Source organism: Salvelinus sp. IW2-2015, linkage group LG15, assembly GCF_002910315.2.
Source record: "Salvelinus sp. IW2-2015 linkage group LG15, ASM291031v2, whole genome shotgun sequence".
In the NCBI taxonomy this organism is placed as follows: Eukaryota; Metazoa; Chordata; class Actinopteri; order Salmoniformes; family Salmonidae; genus Salvelinus; species Salvelinus sp. IW2-2015.
The window spans coordinates 7,422,413-7,447,301 of record NC_036855.1 but is presented as its reverse complement, the minus strand read 5'-3'; positions in this window follow the sequence as shown (position 1 = coordinate 7,447,301).

Here is a 24,889-nt window from a genome sequence, read left to right as displayed (position 1 = left end):
TTCGTAATATTAAACATTCATGAAAATACAAGTGTCTTACATTGTTTAAAACCTTAACTTCTTGTTAATCCAGCCGCTTTGTCAGATTTCAAAAAGGCTTTACGGCGAAAGCATACCATGCAATTATCTGAGGACAGCGTCCCGCGTACAAAAGCATTAAAAACCTTTTCCAAACAAGCAGAGGCGTCACGAAAGTCAGAAATAGCGATAAAATAAATCACTTACCTTTGAAGATCTTCCTCTGKTTGCAATCCCAAGGGTCCCAGCTACATAACAAATGGTCGTTTTGTTTGATAAAGTCCTTCTTTATATCCCCAAAAAGTCAGTTTAGGTAGCGCGCTTGATTCAGTAATCCACCTGTTTCCCTCGTTCAAAATGCATACAAAAGAATCCCAAAAGTTAACAAGAAACTTTGKCCAAAAAAGTCAAACAACGTTTCTAATCAATCCCCAGGTACCCTAATATGTAAATAAACAATCAAATTTAAGACGGAGAATAGTATGTTCATTCAAATAACGAAGTGCGCGCCCTCATCCATGCGCACCACAATACTGCAGTCAAAATGAGAGCCACTTAGAAAAATGACAAATTCTAGTTAATTTTTCAAAATACAAACCTGAAACTCTTTCTAAAGACTGTTGACATCCAGTGGAAGCCATATGAACTGCAATCTGGGAGGTATTCCTTTGATTTACCCATAGGCAGCCATTTCAATGGGTGGTGCCCTCAAAAAGAAAATATTCCGGATGGATTCTCCTCGGGTTTTTGCCTGCCATATCAGTTCTGTTATACTCACAGACATTATTTTAACATTTGGAAAATTCAGAGTGTTTTCTATCCAACAATACCAGTTATATGCATATCCTAGCTTCTGGGCCTGAGTAACAGGCAGTTTACTTTGGGCACGTCATTCATCCAAATTTCCGAATACTGCCCTCTATCCCTAAAAAGATTTATACTGTATATGCTGCATCAGATGCATCTGGGAGCAGTATGACTTACTTAGGCAACACACAGCTCCCCTATCTATTAGAGAGGAGAACAGTAAAACACACCATAGCAGCCCCATCTTAATGGCCTTTCCAAGGTCATCTCAGTAGCAACCCGGGGAGAATTCTGGCTCCCCACAGGGTGGAAGGAGGCATTGTATTAGTCTGACCTTTTCCCAAAGGTGCCTGCATGTGCAAACCAATTGTTATCTAAGATCACCCCGGTTGCCCTCAGATGAGGCAGAAGATATGTTACAGGCTGAGTGCATTCGGCTGTTGTTTACTGTAAATATGCTATTCTTCTGTCTGTGTTGGCTGGTGGGAAAGGACATTAAGTCCAGAAAGTCAGTGGGTTTATTCTGTAGCCATGGGTTCACCAACAAGAGAAAAACCAGTGTGATGGCAAAATTTGGGGTGAACTGTTGTAACTTCTCAAGGGATATGTTCCGTTCCTTTCATAGACTCCTAGTATGTCTGCACCCTAACACAAGGCCATTGTGTTCCGGAACGGTTGCTTGTATAAAGAACTGTTGTGTAAACAGTATGATTGTATTGTTACCTCCCACTATGTAAGGGACATGGAGCCATTCACTCTTGCAGTTCATCCCTGTGAAATCAGAGATACAGTAGATCTTCCCTGCAGCTGCTTGATTAAAGATTTTTCTATTATACAATTAAATAGTCTCTGCCTTCATCTTTGGATCTAATTTTCCACAACATCAGCTTTCACATTGGGAAAAGATTCACAGAGAAAGTGTTAAAATATCAACATAAATTGTATCCCTTAATCTTGTGCTGTTCCTAAACATATTACTAGTTTCATGACTGTTACAATTGTGTTCTTCGCTGTGGATTTGACTTTAACTTTACCGAATTCAAGGGTTTTCTTGGAACTAATCCTTTGATATTAACACAGCATGCCGTCACACACAGAAATGGTCTCTGAGATTGTCTCTGAAAAAAAAGTGCATTATGTAATAGAAATGAAAGGAAGTCACAATGTGCATCACCTTGGACTCGTAAGTCCTCTTGTACAAAGATATTCTCTCTGAGTGTCTGAGCCCAGAGGGAGAATCATTTTGGCATGTCTTAATATGATGAAATTAACAGCCAAGGATAGTCAATTAAATCACTGCCAGCATCAGAGGATTATTATAAAGAATCAAGGTTTTAAATGAATACTGTGCAGCAATTTTAATCAAATATAATTTATTTGATGATGAAAGAGGGTAACTGTTGAGAGTTGTTTGCTGAAGTATAGAGGCCTATTTGAACACACAAGTGAAATATTATCAACCTATATCCTTTATGTGGTTACCAGGACAATGGTAAACGTGGTACAGTAACAGTGACTATTGAATTGCACCTTTGTGTCTTTAATGTATGCCACAAGGTCATGAGTGTCTGTGACTCAATGTCTTTGACTGCACGGGGAGCCTGACAGTAAAGTCACACTGACAATTATTCTTCATCCAAAGCTCTGCCACCATATCATATATGTTACGCTCTATTTCATGCTATGTGGTTGACCGCATTGATGCATGGAAATTAATACAGAGGACTGTGTCTAATTGTGTAAAACATTCTGCTGGAGAAAATGGAAACATAGTCACATTCCCAAGTGGCGCAGCGGTCGAAGGGTGGCGCAGAGGTCGAAGGGTGGCGCAGAGGTCGAAGGGTGGCGCAGAGGTCGAAGGGTGGCGCAGAGGTCGAGGGCTCCCGAGTGGCGCAGTGGTCGAAGGCACTGCATCTCAGTGCAAGAGGCGTCACTACAGTCCCTGGTGCAAATCCAGGCTGTATCACATCCAGCTGTGATTGAGAGTTCCATAGGGTGTTGCACAATTGGCCCAGTGTCATCCGGGTTTGGCCGGTGTAGCCCGTCATTGTAAATAAGAATTTGTTCTTAACTCACTTACCTAGTTAAATAAAGGTAAAATAAAAACATTCCATGAGTTTCCCTGCCATGTAGCATGGTAAAACCATTACTGAGGATTTGTTAACCAATTGCATGTTATGGTAAATCAACACTTACAGTATTTGTCAATCGCCTTGAATAAAATTATTATGATCTGATTCAATTAAGCAATAAAGCGTGAGGGGGTGTGGTATATGGCCAATATACCATGGCTAAGGGCTGTTCTTACGCACGGCGCTACGCGGAGCCCTTAGCCGTGGTATATTGGCCATATATCACAAACCCCCGAGGTGCCTTATTGCTACTATAAACTGGTTATCGACGTAATTAGAGCAGTAAAAATAAATGTTTTGTCATACCCGTGGTATACGGTCTGATATACCACGGCTGTCAGCCAAACAGTATTCAGGGCTCGAACCACCTAGTTTGTAATTGGTATTATGTTGTGTGTATTACGTGATTAAAAAGTTGTTATTTTTTGTTATAAAATAATATATATGCATTACACATTCAATCTACAGTACAATCACCACAGGTGAAGAGCTAGAGATGATAACATTAAATGAGAAGAAATACAATAGAGAGAGAAATCAGTGTTCAGTCACACGTGGCCCTTATCAAGACAGCTCTGGCATTTACTTCAGAGCTCACAAGTATGCAAATTGCCTCTGTCAATTTGTTAAACTCGAGAGCAAATGCTGACAGCACCATCTGACAGGGAACCTTGATTACATTCGAAAAAATAACAACAAACAGCTGTGTGTGTGTGTTTTTTCTCTGTCTGTCTGTCTGTCTGTCTGTCTGTCTGTCTGTCTGTCTGTCTGTCTGTCTGTCTGTCTGGTCTGTCTGTCTGTCTGTCTGTCTGTCTGTCTGTCTGTCTGTCTGTCTGTCTGCTGTCTGTCTGTCTGTCTGTCTGTCTGTCTGTCTGTCTGTCTGTCTGCTGTCTGTCTGTCTGTCTGTCTGTCTGTCTGTCTGTCTGTCTGTCTGTCTGTCTGTCTGTCTGTCTGTCTGTCTGTCTGTCTGTCTGTCTGTGTCTTCTGTCTGTCCTGTCTGTCTGTCTGTCTGTCTGTCTGTCTGTCTGTCTGTGTGCGCGCGTGGTTATTTGCAATGGTACAACAACTGACCTCATCATTCTCTCATATTAAATGAGTTAATAGTGTGGGCAAAACATAATGGGTTCTGATTAAAAACATTACACTCTAGCTTTCCAGCTGAATGTTTTAAAGGAAGTGATAATTCAAGTCTAACTTTGTTCCACCCTAGCTACTGTTAGCTGGCAATGAAGCATTTCTCTGCTTTGACATAGTGATGTACTGAGCAACACTTTAAGTGACAAATTGGAGAAAGAACAAGGAAGAAAGTGGCAAAGTGGCAAAGTGCACAAGGATAAAGAGAGACATAGGAACAGAAATACGGTGTCAAAGGCGGCAAACGGCAATAGAGTTACATGCTGGAGAGAGGAGTGACCAATGAGAGTGAGAGAGTGATGAGAGAGTGATGAGAGAGTGATGAGCCAGACAGAGAGAGTGAGGGAGAGAGAGAGAGGGAAATAGGCAGAGAGAGAGAGAAATGAGAGAAATGGGTCCATCTATGCTGTGACTGCATTGTGACTGTGAAAAGAAATCAGCCAAATCCATGCATGAGCTGGTGAGCTCCCAGTCGATTTCCCATCCATGTCAAGAGGAACGTGAGTTCTCAGGGCCTGAGAGGCACCTCTTAGCAGTATGTAGTATGTACACTTTTCAAAAAAAGAGTCAAAACGGAAATATTGTCTCCCTGTAACAGGAGAATTTGAATAAATATAAAACATTTATAATTGCTGCTAGGGTGCAGCTGGAAGTGGTGATTATAGGCYATGCAATGCAGTAACTTACCTAGGGGGCTATGGTTTGGAGAAGGCTCTGCAAACCAACCGACCTCATACCATCAAGTATTCTCACAGCTTGTTAGAGAATTGTGAACTGCCATAGCACAGTGGTCTGAGCAGCATGCTTCGACTTTGAGGCTCACGAGTTTGAACTCAGTGCTGGGCAATGGTTTTGACACTTTGTATGAATGGAAACTAATGTTGTTATTTAATCAATCCAAAGGCTGCTGCGTACCTACCTCCAAAGGCACCTAACTTAGTAGGTAGCACTTTTCCTGTAGATTATGGGATTTGAAGGCTGCATCACTTGATAACACATATTCATTCCACTGAGCAGGAGACGTTTGTAGCCACTGTAGAAGTGTGAGAAAGTAGTGCTAGCAATTCAGTGAACAACTAACCCAAAATGGAAATATCTGACACAAATAACAAGTAAACAAGTAACAGAATCAATCTCCTCAGTAGCTGTTAATGAATGAAGTTGACCCCAACCAGAATAATTATCTTACTATGGTATAGCTTCCTCCTCTCCAACCTGGTCTCAGAGCATTTCTTATTATTCTGTACATAAATCCGTGACACTCCATTTAGAATGTGTTATGTTTCGTATGGTATGGATTAATTTGTGGATGTCCATCACCCATTTCGTATGATATGTTACGAATTACATTTCAAATTATCTGTTACAAATTTGCTAAATGTACAATATTTTCAGAATTGGCAAAATGTACAATATGTTGGGCTTTTGCAAAACGTACGACATGTTACGAATTCTACATAGCTCGCTAATGTTAGCCAGCCTGCAGGTTAGRGTTAGGGTTAGTGTTATCTAAAAGGGTTAAGGTTAGTCAAATGGTTAGCTGAAAGGGTTAAGGTTATGGTAAGGGGAAGGGTTAACTAACATGCAAAGTCCCAAAGTAGCTATAAAGTATTGTTGTAAGTAGTTGAAAAGTTGCTAATTAGTTAAAATGCTAAAGTTGTCTGTGATGTTATTCAAACTCGCAACCTTTAGGTTGCTAGACGTTTCAGTTATACTCCCACCCATCCACCCCACTTTAAGTAACCATCTGTCTTATGTAACAATATCAAACATAACATATCATACTAAATGGAGTGTCTCGGATTTACGTACAGAATAATATGAAATGCTCCAAAACCAGGTTGTCCTTGCTTGGTCTGCTGCTCCGTCTTTGTGGACATGACAGGTAAGCTTGCATGCATGACATCCAGGCAAAGTTTTTTTGAGATAGCTAAATAAGCTATTTTACTGACTGCTTAATAATAACGGTGTTTCACTGTGAAGCTAATATTGCATTGCAGCTGCAATTTTTTTCTAATAAGGAGGCTTGCATTGTGATGAATTCATACAACTATCAAACTTGTGCCCCCTATTTGAAAAATAGCAAAACATTTCAAATTATTGAGTGACAGGTTGGCGCAAAATTTGTATCTCCCCGCTGCACTATGTCAGCACAATGGACAGAGCKCAGCTCGGTGTGTGTAGGGGGTTTATGTTAGCCGGTAATTGCAAATAAAATAAATGAAAATCCTCCCACTTGCTGGCCAACAGATTTTCTCATGGTGTTTTCATTCAATATGTTTTTTAGTACATGTATCTTAAGCCATCCCTTTAAATACGGTATACACCTAATTAGAATTTTTCCGACAGACTCAATAGAATACATTAAGAGAATGGGTTCAGAATATAGGGATCAATGAAAGACCGCCATCTTTACATATTTGTCTCCGTTTCAGCGCAAACTGGTAGATTTAAAAATACTCTGATCCTGTATGTAATTTTGGCACATTTTAGTGTTATGAAAGTACGTATGAATGAAAAAGAAAATTGGTTTGGAGAGCCTTTACGCACAACGTATATTGATGAATAAAAAATACAGGGGTTTGATTCATCCTGAAAGTTGTCATATTCAAGTTCAAACCATAAACTATTGGAAGGTGGGGAAAAGTGTACAATTGGGGTTGAACAATAGTCCTATGAATCTACCCTAATTCTCTCTAATCATGGAACTATATGACGGCCCAGTCATTGTGAACTGTGGTCTGAGTTCCATAATGATTGCACAACGTTAGCCTATGGTCCACTAATGTTATTTCTAGTGCTAGTCCTTGCAATTACTTACAAGGACGTGACAGAGGCAAGAAAGGTACAATGAATGGAATGGAATGATGTAAAAAATAAATGTATGTGGGTATTACTGACGGTGGCTCCCGATAGTGGCTAATATTTAACCTGATGCAAATTGTAAAATAAAACAGAGAAAAGCCCGGGCATATAATCGAAACATTCTAAATCAACCCGGCAGGGTCAGCACAACAGAAGCCCTTTAGCTTGGGTCTCCACATTTCTTAAACGCAAATTCTGAGGGCACACAACTAACATTCTGAATAACGGCACAGCTATGTATATCCTACTTCACTGTGGAAAAGGGTCCGCAATACATGTCACGCTGACGTGTTTGCTTCCTTATGGATGCTTTCACATTCGTCTCCAGGGATCTTAAGGAAAAATCATCTAAAACAATTGTGTGTTTACAATCACCTTCTCCAAACGTATTACTCATGTACCTAGCTCTTATGAATGTATAAATTACAGTGTATGGAAAATGCTGTTATTTCTAGTGAAAAAAAATTAAGTGGATACCTTTTCCATTTGGAACCGGCAGTTTCGCTCAACCTTATTCATGGTTTCCTTGTGCATAAAGGTGATGGATTTATGAGGGAATTATGATTTTTATAAGCTCAACCTCAAATGTATAGTGGGTGAATAGAATGCTATTTCATGCTTAAATTCAAGGTTAGAATATGCATAGAGCAGTGGAGGCTCCTCAGAAGAGGAAGGGGAGGACCATCCTCCTCAGTGAATTTCATAAACATTTTCATTGTAAAACATTTAAAAAGTTATCATCTTTAGATAAAACAATAATAAATATAATCACGTGTCACCAAATAATTGATTACAACACACTATTTTGCAAAGAAGGTCTACAGCAGCCTCCACAGCCCTCTGTAGGGTAGCACCATGGTTTAGCCGGAGGACAGCAACCTTCCATCCTCCTCTGGGTACATTGACTTCAATACAAAACCTTGGAGCCTCATGGTTCTCACCCCCTTCCAATAGACTTACACAGTAATTATGACAACTTTCGGAGGGCGTCCTCCAGCCTATCAAATCAAATCAAATGTTATTTGTCACATGCGCCGAATACAACAAGGTGTAGACCTTACAGTGAAATGCTTACTTACAATCCCTTAACCAACAATGCAGTTTTAAGAAAAATAAGTGTTAAGAAAGTGTTTACAAAATAAACTGAAAATAAATAAATAGATGAAGATAAAAAAAMTGGGGGTGGGGGGTAAATGCAATTAGTCCAGGTAGCCATTTGATTAGCTGTTCAGGAGTCTTATGGCTTGGGGTAGACGCTTAACCTCTTGACGCTAGGGGTCAGATTTGTTTTTTGTTTTAAAATAACGTTCCCAAGGTAAACGGACTATTTCTCAGGTCCAGATCGTAGAATATGCATATAATTTACAGATTAGGATAGAAAACACTCCAAAGTTTCCAAAACTGTCAAAATATTGTCTGTGAGTATAACAAAACTGATTCTGCAGGCGAAAACCTGAGAAAATGTTTTGAAGTGTTTTTATTTTATTTATTTTTTTAATCAGTGTTTCCTGGCCTGTCTTTCTTCCATTTAAAGGGGTATCAACCAGATTCCTTTTCCAATGGCTTCCTCAGGCTGTGACCAGGCTTTAGACATAGTTTCAGGCTTTTATTTTGAAAAATGAGCGAGATTTTTCAAAAGTAGTCAGGTGTCCTCTGAATAGATCCTGCGCGCCAGAGGGTAGCTCTCCATTCTCTTTTTCTCTCTTATTGAATAGGTTACGGTCCGGTTGTAATATTATCGATTATGTTTGTTAAAAACAACCTGAGGATTGATTATAAAAAAACATTTGACATGTTTCTACGACCATTACAGATACTTTTTGGAATTTCCGTCGAACAGAACGAGGCTTTGGTTTTCTGAACATAACGCGCAACCCAAATGGCATTTTTTTAAATAAAAGTAATATTTATCGAATAAAAGATAAAAAAAATGTGTAACTGGGAGTCTCGTGAGTGCAAACATCCGAAGATTATCAAAGGTAAGCGATTAATTTGATTGCTTTTCTGACTTTCGTGACCAAGCTAACCAAGCTAATATAAGGCTAACTGTTCTAGCATTGATTGATACACTCACAAAAGCTTAGATTGCTTTCGTTGCAAAGCATATTTTCAAAATCTGACACGATAGGTGGATTAACAACAAGCTAAGCTGTGTTTTGGTATATTTCACTTGTGATTGCATGATTATAAATATTTTTAGTAATATTTTTGAATCTGAAACGTTTGGGAATTTTCTTCTGCCTTTCAGGACCGGAACGAGGCTGTCGTTTTCTGAACATAACGCGCAACCCAAATGGCGTTTTTTTTGTCATAAAAGTAATATTTATCGAACAAAAATAACATTTATTGTGTAACTGGGAATCTCGTGAGTGCAAACATCCGAAGATTATCAAAGGTAAACGATTAATTTTATTGCTTTTCGCGACCATGCTAATTTGGGCATTGGGAGACAAATTCACCTTTCAGCAGGACAATAACCTAAAACACAAGGCCAAATATTCACTGGAGTTGTCACGTTCGCTGGAATAAATATCGGACCAAGGTGCAGCGCGATATGGTTTCTACATATTTAATATGGAAACACACATATTAAATATATTTTGGGCTAGCTGCACATATTTGGGGCTAGCTGTTGTAGCATTGATTGATACACTCACAAAAGCTTGTATTTCTGTCTCTGTAAAGCATATTTTCAAAATCTGACACGATAGGTGGATTAACAACAAGCTAAGCTGTGTTTTGGTATATTTCACTTGTGATTGCATGACTATAAATATTTTTTGTAATATTTTGCGCCCTGCTCCTCGCACTCGCCCTGAGGTGCGTGTCACCAGTCCGGTGCCACCTGTGCCGGCCCCACGCATCAGGCCTCCAGTGCGCCTCCCCAGTCCAGAGCTTCAGGCGACGGTCCCCAGTCCAGAGCTTCAGGCGAAGGTCCCCAGTCCAGAGCTTCAGGCGAAGGTCCCCAGTCCAGAGCTTCAGGCGAAGGTCCCCAGTCCAGAGCTTCAGGCGAAGGTCCCCAGTCCAGAGCTTCCGGCGACGATCCCCAGTCCAGAGCTTCCGGCGACGATTCCCAGTCCAGAGCTTCCGGCGACGATTCCCAGTCCATAGCTTCCGSCGACAGTTCCCAGTCCATAGCTTCCTGCGACAGTTCCCAGTCCGAACCATTGTTTCTCTATGGTATAGTAGGTCAGGGCGTGACTAGGGGGTGATTTAGTATATGTATGTCTATGTTGTATTCTAGTTTATTATTTCTATGTGGGTATTCTAGTTTTCATATTTCTAGGTTGGTGTGCTTGATATGGTTCCCAATTAGAGGCAGCTGGTTATCGTTGTCTCTAATTGGGGATCATATTTAAGACGCATTTTTCCCACCTGTGTTTTATGGGATATTGTTTTGAGTTAGTGCACGTAGCACCTCTGTAGTCACGGTTCGTTGTTAGTTTATTGTTTATTGTATTGTTTTGTGTGTTTCCATATTAAATATGTAGAAACCATATCGCGCTGCACCTTGGTCCGATATTTATTCCAGCGAACGTGACAACTCCAGTGAATATTTGGCCTTGTGTTTTAGGTTATTGTCCTGCTGAAAGGTGAATTTGTCTCCCAATGTCTGTTGGAAAGCAGACTGAACCAGAGTTTGTATAATAACATAACACTTTGTATAACACTTTGTATTCAGGATATAAAGTTAATTTCTTAATATATTTTTTTGCAGTTTTACATTAGTGCCTTATTTCAAACAGGATACATGTTTTGAAMTATTTATATTGTGTTAAGACTTCGTTCTTTTTACTCTGTCATTTAGGTTAGTGTTGTGGAGTAACTACAATGTTATTGATCCATCCTCAGTTTTCTCCTATCACAGCCATTAAACTCTGTAACTGTTTTAACGACACCATTGGCCTCACGGTGAAATCCCTGAGCGGTTTCCTTCCTCGCAAACAAGTTAGGAAGGACGCCTTTAGCTTTGTAGTGACTGGGTGTATTGATACACCCAAAGTGTAATTAATAACTTTACCATACTCAAAAGGATATTCAATGTCTGCTTATTTTTACCCATATACCAATAGGTGCCCTTCTTTGTGAGGCATGGGAAAACCTCCCTGGTCTTTGTGGTTGAATCTGTGTTTGAAATTCACTGCTCAACTGAGGGGCCTTACAGATAATTATATGTGTGGGGTGCAGAGATGAAGTAGTCATTCAAAAATCATGTTAAACTCTATTATTTTGCACAGAGTGAGTCGAAGGAACTTATTATGTGACTTGTTTAGCACATGTTTTATTAATGAAAAAATATATACGTAAACATAATTCCACTTTGACATTATGGGGTATTGTGTTTAGGCCAGTGACACAAAATCAAAATGTATTCAATTTTAAATTCAAGCTGTAACAATTTTTTTTTTTWAAGTCAAGTGGTGTGAATACTTTCTGAATGCAATGTAAGTAATTCCCAAGCGAGGGACATCTCACGGAGATGAACCTCCAACATTCATAAGCTTTTTCAGTACTTGTGGTAAAATTTTGTCAGACAGCCACAGGTTTTTTTTATACACAGGACAGGAGTTTAAAGGTTTTTGTTCTAGCCCTTCACTAACACCTAATTCATCTAATTGTGGTCTAAATCGAAGACTTGAACTCAGTGCAATCCTGTGACGGTTTAAGATTAAGGAGGATATGATCACCCTCTGGTTGGTACTGTCATCGCAAAAACCTAGTCCTTTTTTAACTGACTAAAGGTGATTTATCTATTTGACAAGCATTCCATGCAATATAAATAAAGCATTTCCTTGTTTGCCACGACAAATCTAATGTGGCAATTTACCCTAGATTTGTATGAATGGAAACTAATGTTGATTAATTGTTTCCTATTTATGTTATCCAAAAGTGTCTGGTATGGTCATTTCCTGTCAAGATCGGGGATAAAATAACCTTGGACTGCCCATATTTGAAATGTGTAACCACTATACATCATGTCAATCAGAGGAATGTGTTATGTTTGTGCCAGAAGGGCATGGGTGGGAATCAAACCCATCCCGACACGGTAGGTCCTATATGTGAGCGCTGAATGCAGCGGGCCTAACCGCTAGACCACCCCAGACCACAATTGACCTCAATATTGACTTCATTCGTAACCTTAAGGTACACTAGACACTTGTATGTCGTAGCCTAGTGAAGACCAATATCTATCTTGTTTTATTAGACTATATAAAATGATGGTGGTTGATGTGTATGGCTGCATTTCAGATACTTCTTTGTACATTTAAATGTTGCTGTAATAGGGCTTATGCCTAGCGTTTGAGAGAGAGAGAGAACATTGTTTTGATAGCAAGCCCTGATCCCAATGACTCTACTGCCTGCGCAAGGAGAAAAATATCTGCTCATTTTCAGCCACTCACGAGGCTCATTTAAATTTCCTGATGCATCAAGAAAAATTCTCGGTGACAAGAGAGTGAACAAGTTTAGATCCGACATCTGTAGGCTATGCTTAAAGAGTGATGAGATATGTTTAAAGCTTCGATGTCTAACATTTCCCTGGGGCCTCTCTCTATTGTTGCTCGCCTTAATGTCAGCGTTTCACAGACTGTCGACTTAACTTTCTCTTTTTTATGCCAAACTTTTGTGCAAAAACCAAAACCCCCCAAACCCCTTGTCTGAGAAAAATGCAATAGGAATTTCTGAAAAGAGGCATATAAGGCAGAACTAGAATATTGGACCTTTTTTTATTTGAAACGTTGAACATATTCTGACATCCACACCGTAAGCAATATACATTTGGAAAGGGAAAGAAWTAGAAATATAGAAGTCGATTGACATTCAAATCAAATCAAATTGTATTTGTCACATGCGCCGAATACAACAGGTGTAGACCTTGCAGTGAAATGCTTACTTACAAGCCCTTAACCAAGTAAGAGATAAGAAAAACAAATAATTAAAGAGCAGCAGTGAATAACAATGCTGTCTCATTGTGACGTTGGTTTTCTGACAAAGTGGGCTAGAAGGGTTTCTAGGCATACATTGATTATAAAGATGATGTTTCAGTGCTATGGACAAAAGTCTGTTCCAATTCTCATAAGACTTGATTTACTATCTTGAACTAAGATGCCATTTAAAGATTTATTTGACAACTTTGTCCCCTGTGCTGAAAATGTCAAATGAGCAAGAGTAAACGGGAATTGTAGAAAAAGGAAAGATTTAAGTTGCATTAGAATGAGCGGGTGGCAGGTAGCCTAGCGCTTAAGATTGTTGGGCTGGTAACTGAAAGGTTGTTGCTCTGAATCTCCGAGCCAACTAGGTGAAAGATCTGTCCATGTGCTCTTGAGCAAAGATCTTAACTCTAACTGCTCCTTTAAGTCATCTGAATAAGAGTGTCTGTTAAATGACAAAAATGTAAAATGTCATGATTGGACCCAGTACTCGCTGGAAGCACTATTTTCCCMTTTTCAATTTGAGAATATGTAACTTGTCCAATAAAACTGCTTATTTTCATTCAAATCAAAAGAAGCATGCCTCCCTATTGTAGGCCTCTGGTAACATGAGAAATAGGTTGTGCTTTCATAACAAGGAATTTAATGACAACAATATTGAGAACACAGAATGGAGAAATTGATTTCAATGTAATATCCCACAAGTCTGACAAAGTGATTCATGACCCCCCCCCACCCCCCCCCCACCACCACTCTCTCTCTCACTCAGAGGATTTGGGAGTCACACTCTTTCCTTTAGTCTTCACAAAATGTATCTTTCTTGAAACTTGGTTCCAGAGGGGGAATTTTTCATTTGATCAAATACTATGTATTATATAGAGGGTGAGCAGTTCCAAGGGCAAACACATCGACCCAGTGCTTTGTCATCTAATGACTTTGAGACTTGAATAGGTTATGGAAGCTTTTATCTTCCCTTAGTGCTACAGGCTTATGAAACACAGTCAACATGCTCACATTGCTTGTTTATCTTCACTTTGAATATGCATGCTGCTCTACACTCACTTTGGACCCAATTAAAGTCACATCATATAAACAACAGACCCTCAAGGTAGCATTAGTGAGGTTTGGATAGTCGACTGTGGACAGTGATATATGGTGTTTATGGGGCTTTAAGTCCTTAGGCATTTTCACTACAGTCTGTATCTGTAACTGTAATTGGGCCAGTAACCGAAAGGTTGCTATTTTGAACACCCGAGACAACAAGCTGAAAAATCTGTCGATGTGCCATTGAGCAAGGCACTTTACCCTAATTTGCTCGATGGGCACTGCACTACTATGGCTGACCCTGTAAAACAACACATTTCACTGCACCTATCCAGTTTACATGACAATAAAACTGTTTAAAATGTTTACTAATCAACCTTAACCCGTACATGCCAGAGGTAACTGTATTTAAAAACTGCTTGTTTACAAACACATATGAATATTAAATTACCTAATGTCAATTCCAACAGTAGACAACTGAATTTCCACTTGTATTGTAGATACATACTGCTGCTTGTTAAGATATATTTTCAGGACCATCATGTTCCATATGAAGAACATTCTGTGCCTTTAGAAAATATTCATACCCCTTGACTTATTCCACATTTTGTTGTGTTACAGCCGGAACTCAAAATTGCAAAAAATATATTATTTTCTCAACCATCTACACACAATACCCCATAATGACAAAGTGAAATCATGTTTTTAGACATTTGAGCAAATTTATTGAAAATGAAATAAATAAATACATACAGTACCGGTCAAAAGTTTGGACACACCTACTCATTCAAGGGATTTTTCAATTTTTTTTACTATTTTCTACATTGTAGAATAATAGTGAAGACATCAAAACTATGAAATAACACATATGGAATCTTGTAGTAACCAAGCAAGTGTTAAACAAATATATCTTATATTTGAGATTCTTCAAAGTTGCCACCCTTTGCCTTGATTACAGTTTTTCACACACTTGGCATTCTCCCAACCAGCTTCATGAGGTAGTCACCGGGAATACATTTCAATTAATAAGTGTGCCTTGTTCAAAGTTAATTTGTGGAATTTCTTTCCTTCTTAATGCGTTTGTGCCCATCAGTTGTGTTGTGACAAGATAGGGTTGGTTTACATAAGATAGCCCTATTTGTAACTGGTGGCAGGGAAGTCAAACGCAGGAGAGCAGGACTTGGTGAACAGCCAGAGCAGTTTAATATATAAAACTAACGGCATACAAAACAATAAAAACATGGGTACAAAACCCATAGCACACCAGTAACACATAGAACGAGTACTTACAAAATAAACTATTCCCAACTAGGACATGGGGGGAAAAAGAGGGAAAATATAAAACATGTAATTAGGGAATTGAAACCAGGTGTGTGTGAAAACAAGACAAAACAAATGGAACATGAAAAATGGATCAGCGATGGCTAGAAGACCGGTGACCTTGACCGCCGAACACCGCCGAACAAGGAGAGGAACCGACTTCGGTAGAAATTTGATAAAAGACCAAGTCCATATTATGGCAAGAACAGCTCAAAAAAGCAAAGAGTAACAATAGTCCATCATTACTTCAAGACATGAAAGTCAGTCAATCTGGAAAATGTCAAGAACTTTGAACGTTTCTTCAACTGCAGTCGCAAAAACCATCAATCGCTATGATGAAACTGGCTCTCATGAGGACTGCCACAGGAAAGGAAGACCCAGAGTTACCTCTGCTGCAGAGAATAAGTTCATTCGAGTTACCAGCCTCAGAAATCGGCAATTAACTGCACCTCAGATTGCAACCCAAATAAATGCTTCACAGAGTTCAACAAACAGACACATCTCAACATCAACAGTTCAGAGGAGAGTGCGTGAATCAGGCATTTATGGCCAAATTGCTGCAAAGAAACCAATACTAAAGGACACCAATAAGAAGAAGAGACTTGTTTGGGCCAAGAAACACGAGCAATGGACATTAGACCAGTGGAAATCTGTCCTTTGGTCTGATGAGTCCAAATTTGAGATTTTTGGGTCCAACCACGTGTCTTTGTGAGACGCAGAGTAGGTGAACAGATGATCTCTGCATGTGTGGTTCCCACCATGAAGCATGGAGGAGGAGGTGTGATGGTGTGGGAGTGCTTTGCTGGTGACACTGTCTGTGAATTATTTAGATTTCAAGGCACACTTAACCAGCATGGCTACCACAGCATTCTGCAGCAATATGCCATAACATCTGGTTTGTGCTTATTGGGAGTCTAAATTGAGCTCAGGTGCATCCAATTTTTTTAGATGATCCTTGGAGATGTCACTACAACTTGATTGGAGTCCACCTGTGGCCAATTCATTTGTTTGGACATTATTTAGAAAGAAACACACCTGTCTATATAAGGTCCCRCAGCTGACAGAGCTTGTCAGAGCATAAACTATACCATGAAGTCCAAGGAACTGTCCAGATATATAATTGGGATAAGCCATAAATCTGGGGAAAGATGTAAAACAAGTTCTAGAGTCTTTCCAAGAGCACAGGGGTCTCCAACATTGGGATATTGAAAAAATGTGTAACTACCCAGACTCTGCCTAGAGCTGGCCATCTGACCAAACTGAACAACCGGGCAAGAAGGACCTTGGTCAGGGAAGTGGCCATGAACTCAATGACCACTCTGACAAAACTACAGAGTTCCTTGGCTGAGATGGGAGAAYCTGCCAGAAGGACAACAGTCTCTCCACCACTAAACCAATCTGGTCTTTATGGGAGAGTGGCCGGACGGAAGCCACTCCTGAGAAAAAGGCACATGACAGCACGCCTGGAGTTTGCAAAAAGGCACATGAAAGAATCTGAGATCATAAGGCAAAATATTATGTGGTCTGATGAGACAAACATTTAACTATTTGGCCTGAATGCAAAGTGCTATGTCTGAAGAAAATCAGCCATAGCTCATCACCCATCTGAATTTTGGCCCATTCCTCCTGACAGAGATGGTGTAAATAAGTCAGGTTTGTAGGCCTCCTTGCTCACAAACACTTGTTCACTTCTGCCCATGAATTTTCTATAGGAATGAGGTCAGGGCTTTCTGATGGCCACTCCAATACCTTGACTTTGTTGCCATTTTGCCATAACTTTGGAAGTATGCTTGGGGTCATTGTCCATTTGGAAGACCCATTTGCGACGCGAAAATACGTTTAAACTTCCATGACTGATGTCGTTGAGATGTTGCTTCAATATATCCACATATATCCACTATTTTGTGAAGTGCACCAGTCCTCCTGCAGCAAAGCACCCCCACAACATGATGCTGCCACCCCCATGCTTAACGGTTGGGATGGGTGTTCATCAGCTTGTAAGCCTCCCTTTTTCCCAAACATAATGATGGTCTTATGGCCAAACAGTTCTATTTTGTTTTCATCAGACCAGAGGACATTTCTCAAAAAGTACGATCTTTGCGACTGTAAAAAAATATATACAGTGGGGAACAAGTATTTGATACACTGCCGATTTTGCAGGTTTTCTACTTACAAAGCATGTAGAGGTCTGTCATTTTTATCATAGGTACACTTCAACTATGAGAGACGGAATCTAAAACAAAAATCCAGAAAATCACATTGTATGATTTTTAAATAATTAATTTGCATTTTATTGCATGACATAAGTATTTGATCACCTACCACCAGTAAGATTTCCGGCTCTCACAGACCTGTTAGTTTTCTTTAAGAAGCCCTCCTGTTCTCCACTCATTACCTGTATTAACTGCACCTGTTTGAACTCGTTACCTGTATAAAAGACACCTGTCCACACACTCAATCAAACAGATTCCAACCTCTCCACAATGGCCAAGACCAGAGAGCTGTGTAAGGACATCAGGGATAAAAATTGAAGCCTGCACATGGCTGGATGGGCTACAGGACAATAGGCAAGCAGCTTGGTGAGAAGGAAACAACTGTTGGCGCAATTATTAGAAAATGGAAGAAGTTCAAGATGACGGTCAATCACCCTCGGTCTGGGGCTCCATGCAAGATTTCACCTCGTGGGGCATCAATGATCATGAGGAAGGTGAGGGATCAGCCCAGAACTACACGGCAGGACCTGGTCAATGACTGAAGAGAGCTGGGACCACAGTCTCAAAGAAAACCATTAGTAACACACTAACGCGTCATGGATTAAATCCTGCAGGGCACGCAAGGTCCCCGCTGCTTAAGCCAGTGCATGTCCAGGCCGGTCTGAAGTTGCCAATGACCATCTGGATGATCCAGAGGAGGAATGGGAGAAGGTCATGTGGTCTGATGAGACAAAAATAGAGCTTTTTGGTCTAACTCCACTCGCCGTGTTTGGAGGAAGAAGAAGTATGAGTACAACCCCAAGAACACCATCCCAACCGTGAAGCATGGAGGTGGAAACATCATTCTTTGGGATGCTTTTCTGCAAAGGGGACAGGACGACTGCACCGTATTGAGGGGAGGATGGATGGGGCCATGTCTGGCGAGATCTTGGCCAACAACCTCCTTCCCTCAGTAAGAGCATTGAAGATGGGTCGTGGCTGGGCTTCCAGCATGACAACGACACGAAGCACACAGCCATGGCAACTAAGGAGTGGCTCGTAAGAAGCATCTCAAGGTCCTGGAGTGGCCTAGCCAGTCTCCAGACCTGAACCCAATAGAAAATCTTTGGAGGGAGCTGAAAGTCCGTATTGCCAGCGACAGCCCCGAAACTGAAGGATCTGGAGAAGATCTGTAGGGAGGAGTGGGCCAAAATCCTCCGCTGCAGTGTGTGCAAACCTAGTCAAGAACTCACAGGAAACGTATGATCTCTGTAATTGCAAACAAAGGTTTCTGTACCAAATATTTAAGTTTCTGCTTTTCTGATGTATCAAATACTTATGTCATGCAATAAATGCAAATTAATTACTTAAAAATCATACAATGTGATTTTCTGGATTTTTGTTTTAGATTCCGTCTCTCATGTGTGAAGGTGTACTCTATGATCAAAAATTAACAGACCCTTCCTACATGCTTTGTAAGTAGGAAAACCTGCAAAATCGGCAGTGTATCAAATACTTGTTCTCCCCACTGTATATTGTGTAGTGGAGCTGCAAAAGTGTTGCTCTCCACTTTCTGGAGGATCAAGTTTTGAAATCAGTGGAATTAGAGTATGATAGCTAAAGAGATGGAGAAAACACCTGTCTCCGGATTACATCTTCAAACTAAGGGCAACCGTGGCATGACATTCCTGACAGGGAGACGTGTCCATCATGCATGATGATGTTTACAGGTAAAATAGTCTAGCGTTAGCTAGCTACATTTTCAGATATTACACGTTTTCAAATTTTTACAGAAAGTGGTTTCATTTCAAGCTAAAGTGTACTGTTAGCTAGCTAACGTTAGTTGGCTGGCTCCCTAGCTGGCATTATTATTTGTTTCCCAGAGCTGTTTTCTGTTCTAGTTAGAGCCTAATGTTAGCATTGAACATGGTTGGTTAGCTCCCAGCACCATGGCACTGTTCATTGTTGTTTAACTAGCTAACGTTAGCTGGCTGGCTCATTAGCTAACGTTACATGACGTGTGTACAACACCCTATGAATATGACCTATGTCAGAAAACGTCTGCAAAAAAGCGTAATGAAAATTTTGCCAGCAGAGCTAGTTAGGCTGTTTCCATGTTATCCAGAGGTAAACAAATCATCAGCCAGAGCGTCAAGTGTGCGCTCCGAGAGCGAAACGAGATGGGTTGGGCTAAAGCTTAAGAGGGTGTGAACGATGCTGAATGGGTGTAAACAAAGAAGAGCTCTTCACTAGATAGCAAAACATTCAAAGGCCATTTTCTCAAAAGTGAATTTACAAGTTGATCAACTTTCCAAGCAGAATTACTTTCCCATTGTTCCTCAAATGCTGTGTATGATATACCATTTTGTAGCTCTGAGTATCTATTTTTTATCTAATGTAAAAAACACCCTTTCAAATTTTGCTACATAAGACCGAAACCAGGTTGTGAGTCACTATTGGTGTGTGAATGGAGAGCTAGCTAATGAATGATAAGGCTTTATAAATGTTTGAAAGAGCTGGCCTGGGACTAAGCTCGCTGGCAGCAGTAACAGGCTACAGACTTGAGGTGGAAGGGAACGTTATGCGATGCATGTGACCACCTTGCTAAACAGACACTTTCCATGTACTTGTCAACATTATGTTTGTTGTGTATAGAATCTAAGCTTTGGTTAAAATGCCCATATCATACTGACATACAAAACATGTAATGTTAGTTAACTCTGTTGCACTTTTTTCTTTCTATTGTGGAAAATGATCTCACTTGACTTAAAACCAACAAATACCTATTATGGTGTTTTATATTTAAGTGCATCTATTGCTGTAGTATAGTAAAGGGCCTTGTGTGTATTAACTGTCTTGTCTGTGTTTTCAAACAAGTATTGCTATAATACATTATGCACCATAGTATTATAAGTCATTATAGTTAATGATCTATGAAACCTCATACTGAGTTTTATAACCGCTTATGAGTTAATATAGATGCTTGAAGCCAGTGTTATATTCCATTAGAAAGGGTATTATTATGTGTTATACGTATGCACTTCATAGAAAGTGTTACCAAATGTGTAAATGGGAATGTTTTGGCAGAAATACATTATGTTGGAATTGGTACCATTCCTTCAGCATTGTGCGGTGGAGAGAGTGAAAACAAGGGTCTGTTTTGCCCAGTGAGGTATTGAGAGCCAAGGCTTATGACTGTCCAATACTAAAGTAGGATCTTAATTTGATCTCTCTTTTGTTGCTAAGATTTCCTGCATAGGGAAAAATGTATCAACCCATAATCCATATAATAATTCACATTTCATGTTGCTGAAGGATTATTTTCCTGCTGTACCAAACTGGCTCAAATTAAGATCCTAAATCTGTAACTTCTTGGATGGGACAGAGGCAGACAAATGGCCAAACTGTAGCAAGTGATTACTTGAACTTCATTTGAGTGTGCAAGCTTGTGTTGTTTATGAGAAGTCAGCTCTGTCCAGAAACAACCCCTACACACTTGTGTAGCGTTGAAATTATTTGAAAGGTTTAGGCAATATAGTAGCTCCTGGCTGTGTTTTATTCCGGGAAGATGTTTCCTCCAATCTGCACTTGTTCACTCTCCTTCACAGATCTCATAGGACTGGATTTGTGAAAGCAACATGGCGGAAACTAGGTGGAGCTGTTGCTTACACCTACCCAGTTGTCTCATATTCATAGAGAAGAGTGAACAAGGGGAATGAGACCCATATCTAGTCTTCTCAGGTCTACACTACAAGTGCCTAGCCCCGTGGGGGAGGGGCCATAGGGTGTTTCTAGACGGGGACATGGTGAACTATATTAAGTGTTTCTACACGGGGACATGGTGAACTATATTAAGTGTTTCTACACGGGGACATGGTGAACTATATTAAGTGTTTTTAGACGGGGACATGGTGAAATATATTAAGTGCTGAACCCTTTTTCCTCATAGTGTGATGTATTCGCGGCAGGTACCCTAGTGGTTAGAGCGTTGGGCCGTTAAAAGTTGCTGGATCGAGTCCCCTAGCTGACAAGGTAAAAATCTGTCGTTCTGGCCCTGAGCAAGGCAGTTAACCAACTGTTCCCCGGGCCCCGAAGACGTGGATGTAGATTATTCAGAGGGGTTAAATGCAGAAGACATGTTTCAGTTGAAGGCTTTCAGTTGTACATCTGACTAGGTATCCCCCTATTCACAGGACTAGGGGAAAAAGTGTGTTATCTTGAACATGATTGCTACATCTTGCACATGATCACATAGAGGTCATCGCAAGTAGACAAAGACTGACTAAATAGGTCAATGTGATATATGTACCATTCTCTTGATCAATTGTGGTTCCAGTCCATCTCACCTTGCTATCCAGTTAATGTGTTATTCATTGATAGTAGATTGCAACACAGTGGGATTCACATGTGTGAAATTGAAGATAACCTTTAAGGGTTTGCTAATAGTGCATAGCCTTCCATTTATATTGTAATTTCAACCAAGCTGACAATTGTTGATGAGTCATGCACATGCTATCTTATGAAACTCTGTTTATAAGGGGATTGGTGAAATTAAACTATGTATTCACAAATGCTGTTATAATGTGTCATCTTCCAACTAAAAGTTTGACTCAACGGGGGAAGATATACAGTACATACACCAAAGACCAAACTATGTGGACATATGCCCATCAAACATACTATAACAAAATCATGGGCATTAATATTAAGTGGGGTCCCCTTTGCTGCTTCAACAGCCTCCACTCTGGGAAGGCTTTCCACTAGAATGTTGGAACATTGCTGCGGGGATTTGCTTCCATTCAGCCACAAGAGCATTACTGAGGTTGGGCACTGATGTTGTGCGATTAGGCCTGGCTCGCAGTCAGCGTTCCAATTCATCCCAAAGGTGTTGAGGGCAGGGCTCTGTGCAGTCCAGTCATGTTCTTCCACACCAATCTTGATAAACCATTTCTTTATGGACCACGCTTTGTGCACAGGGGCATTGTGATGCTGAACAGGAAAGGGCCTTTAGCAAAGTTGGAAAGGGCCTTTGTTGCCACAAAGTTGGAAGCAGAAAATCGTCCAGAATGTCATTGTATGCTGTAGTTTTAAGATTTTCCTTCAATGGAGGTAAGCGGCCTAGCACGAACCATGAAAAACAGTCCCAGACCATTATTCCTCATCCACCAAACTTTACAGTTGGCACTATGCATTGGGGCAAGTAGCATTTTCCTGGCATCCRCCAAACCTAGATCTGTCAGTCGGACTGCCCGATGGTGAAACGTGATTCATCACTCCAGAGAATGCGTTTTCGCTGCTCCAGAGTCCAATGGCCGCAAGCTTTACATCAACCCTGCCGACGCTTGGCATTGCACATGGTGATCTTAGGCTTGTGTGTGAAATGGAAACCCATTTCATGAAGCTCCTGACGAACAGTTTTTGTGCTGACATTGCTTCCAGAGGTAGTTTGGAACTCCGTAAATGAGTGTTGCAACCGAGGACAGGCGATTTTTACGCGCTATGCACTTCAACACTCGGCTGTCCCATTCTGTGAGCTTGTGTGGCCTACCACTTTGCGGCTGAGCCGTTGTTGCTTCTAGACGTTTCCGCTTCACAATAACAGCACTTACAGTTGACCGGGGAATCTCTAGCAGGGCAGAAATTTAACTAACTGACTTGTTGGAAAAGTGGCAACCTATGACGGTGCCACGTTGAAAGTCATTGAGCTCTTCAGTAAGGCCATTCTACTGCAAATGTTTGTCTATGGAGATTGCATGGCTGTGTGCTCGATTTTATACACCTGTCAGCAATGGGTGTGGCTGAAAGAGCMGAATCCACTAATTTGAAGGAGTGTCCAACTACTTTTGTATAGATAGTGTACATGTCATGTGTATAGAAATGTGTAGTAGATTTGAAATATCAAAGATCAGAACAAATAGACATCAATGCCCTCAGGATTTGAGGAATTTAAGACTTTATCCACCAATAATTTTCAAGGCCATTTTGTAATGCAAAAACGTGTCCTGCTTTAGTATATGTCTCATTACTGAAATACAGTATACACATGAAGTCCATGTGTATATGCATTAATTTAAATGTGTCGTCCCACTCTGAAATCTCTTTTAGATTTGTGATACCAAAGATCACAACACATTTACATCAAAGCCCATCAAGACCTAACAGAAAACAATGTTTCACTTCAGAGAGCGTTTCAAAACAGCCACACTCTCGTCTCCTCCGATGAAGATTCCATGTCATGAAAGTTTAATGACCAAACAACAGAGTCCTCTGAAGATTCACAAATAAAAATAAATGTGACTTGAAAATCCCAAGAGGAGGAAGGAGGTGAAGAGATGAAATAATATAATATATTATTACAAATAATGTATTCTTGGTTGAAATGAAATAAATGCTCAAACATTATATATTTTTACTAGATTTTTAAGAGAAAATGTGACAGTATTGGTTTGAACATCAGACATAAGACTCACACATATTGCTTTGTATTATGTTTTATGTACTGTATTTTCTCTATTACTGTAACGCTCAGGTGTATAAGAAAAATGGCGAGACTGATATATTAACTGAGTAAAATTGGCTACACACAAACTTGCCAAAGTTTTATTCTCTCTGCCTCTCTATTTTATTCTCTGTAAAACTTATCCAGCCAAATCTCTTTCAGCTCCAGCTTCACTTCTTGATGAGATTGAACCTTGGAAAACCTTTCTCAACTCTGTCTGAAGAGTTCAATGGCTTGGCTGCCGACATCCATACTGTAAATCAGCAACTTGTATCCTGGGCTGTCATTTAAACCTCACAAAAGAGACCAAAATGAAGAGTGCACTGGGCTGAGCATAGAGAAAGAGAGAGCACAATCAGGCCCGTGCAGAACAGGGAGTAGAGAGGGAGGCGGGAGTGGAAGAAGAATATGGCGAATGGTGAGAAAAGAAAACGGCTCCAGTAAAGTTCCTGTGGATGAAATGTAAATTTGCTCAATCAGCTATTGAAGTTCATTGAAGACCTTATGAGAAGATCCAATACTACATTATGTTCACTATCACAGGGTCTAAAGCAGAAGGGCAGTGGAAAAGTGCTGATGGCAAGGTGCAGTGCATGGGTTGGTAAAGGCAACAGTCTTAAGTTAATATGCTTTTCATCTTTCAAGTGGTTGGGAAGTTGTTTGTCTTTGGAGCCTGACCACATTAAACAGACATAGGGTCTGGAATCAGGCACGGCGACTACACCGGGGCTAGGGGGAGCTATAGCCAAGTCACAAATCTGCGTAGCCCCAGCTAAGCCCCCTCAAGCATTTCAGCATTGAAAAAAAATGTAAATAAAGAAATATGTAAAAGTTAATAACCAGCCATTCTGTTCCCAATCCGATCCTGGCTGCGTGTGCTCGTGCCGCACGTGCGTGAACCCAATGACGTGTGTGTGTGTGTGTGTGTGTGTGTGTATTTGTGTGTGT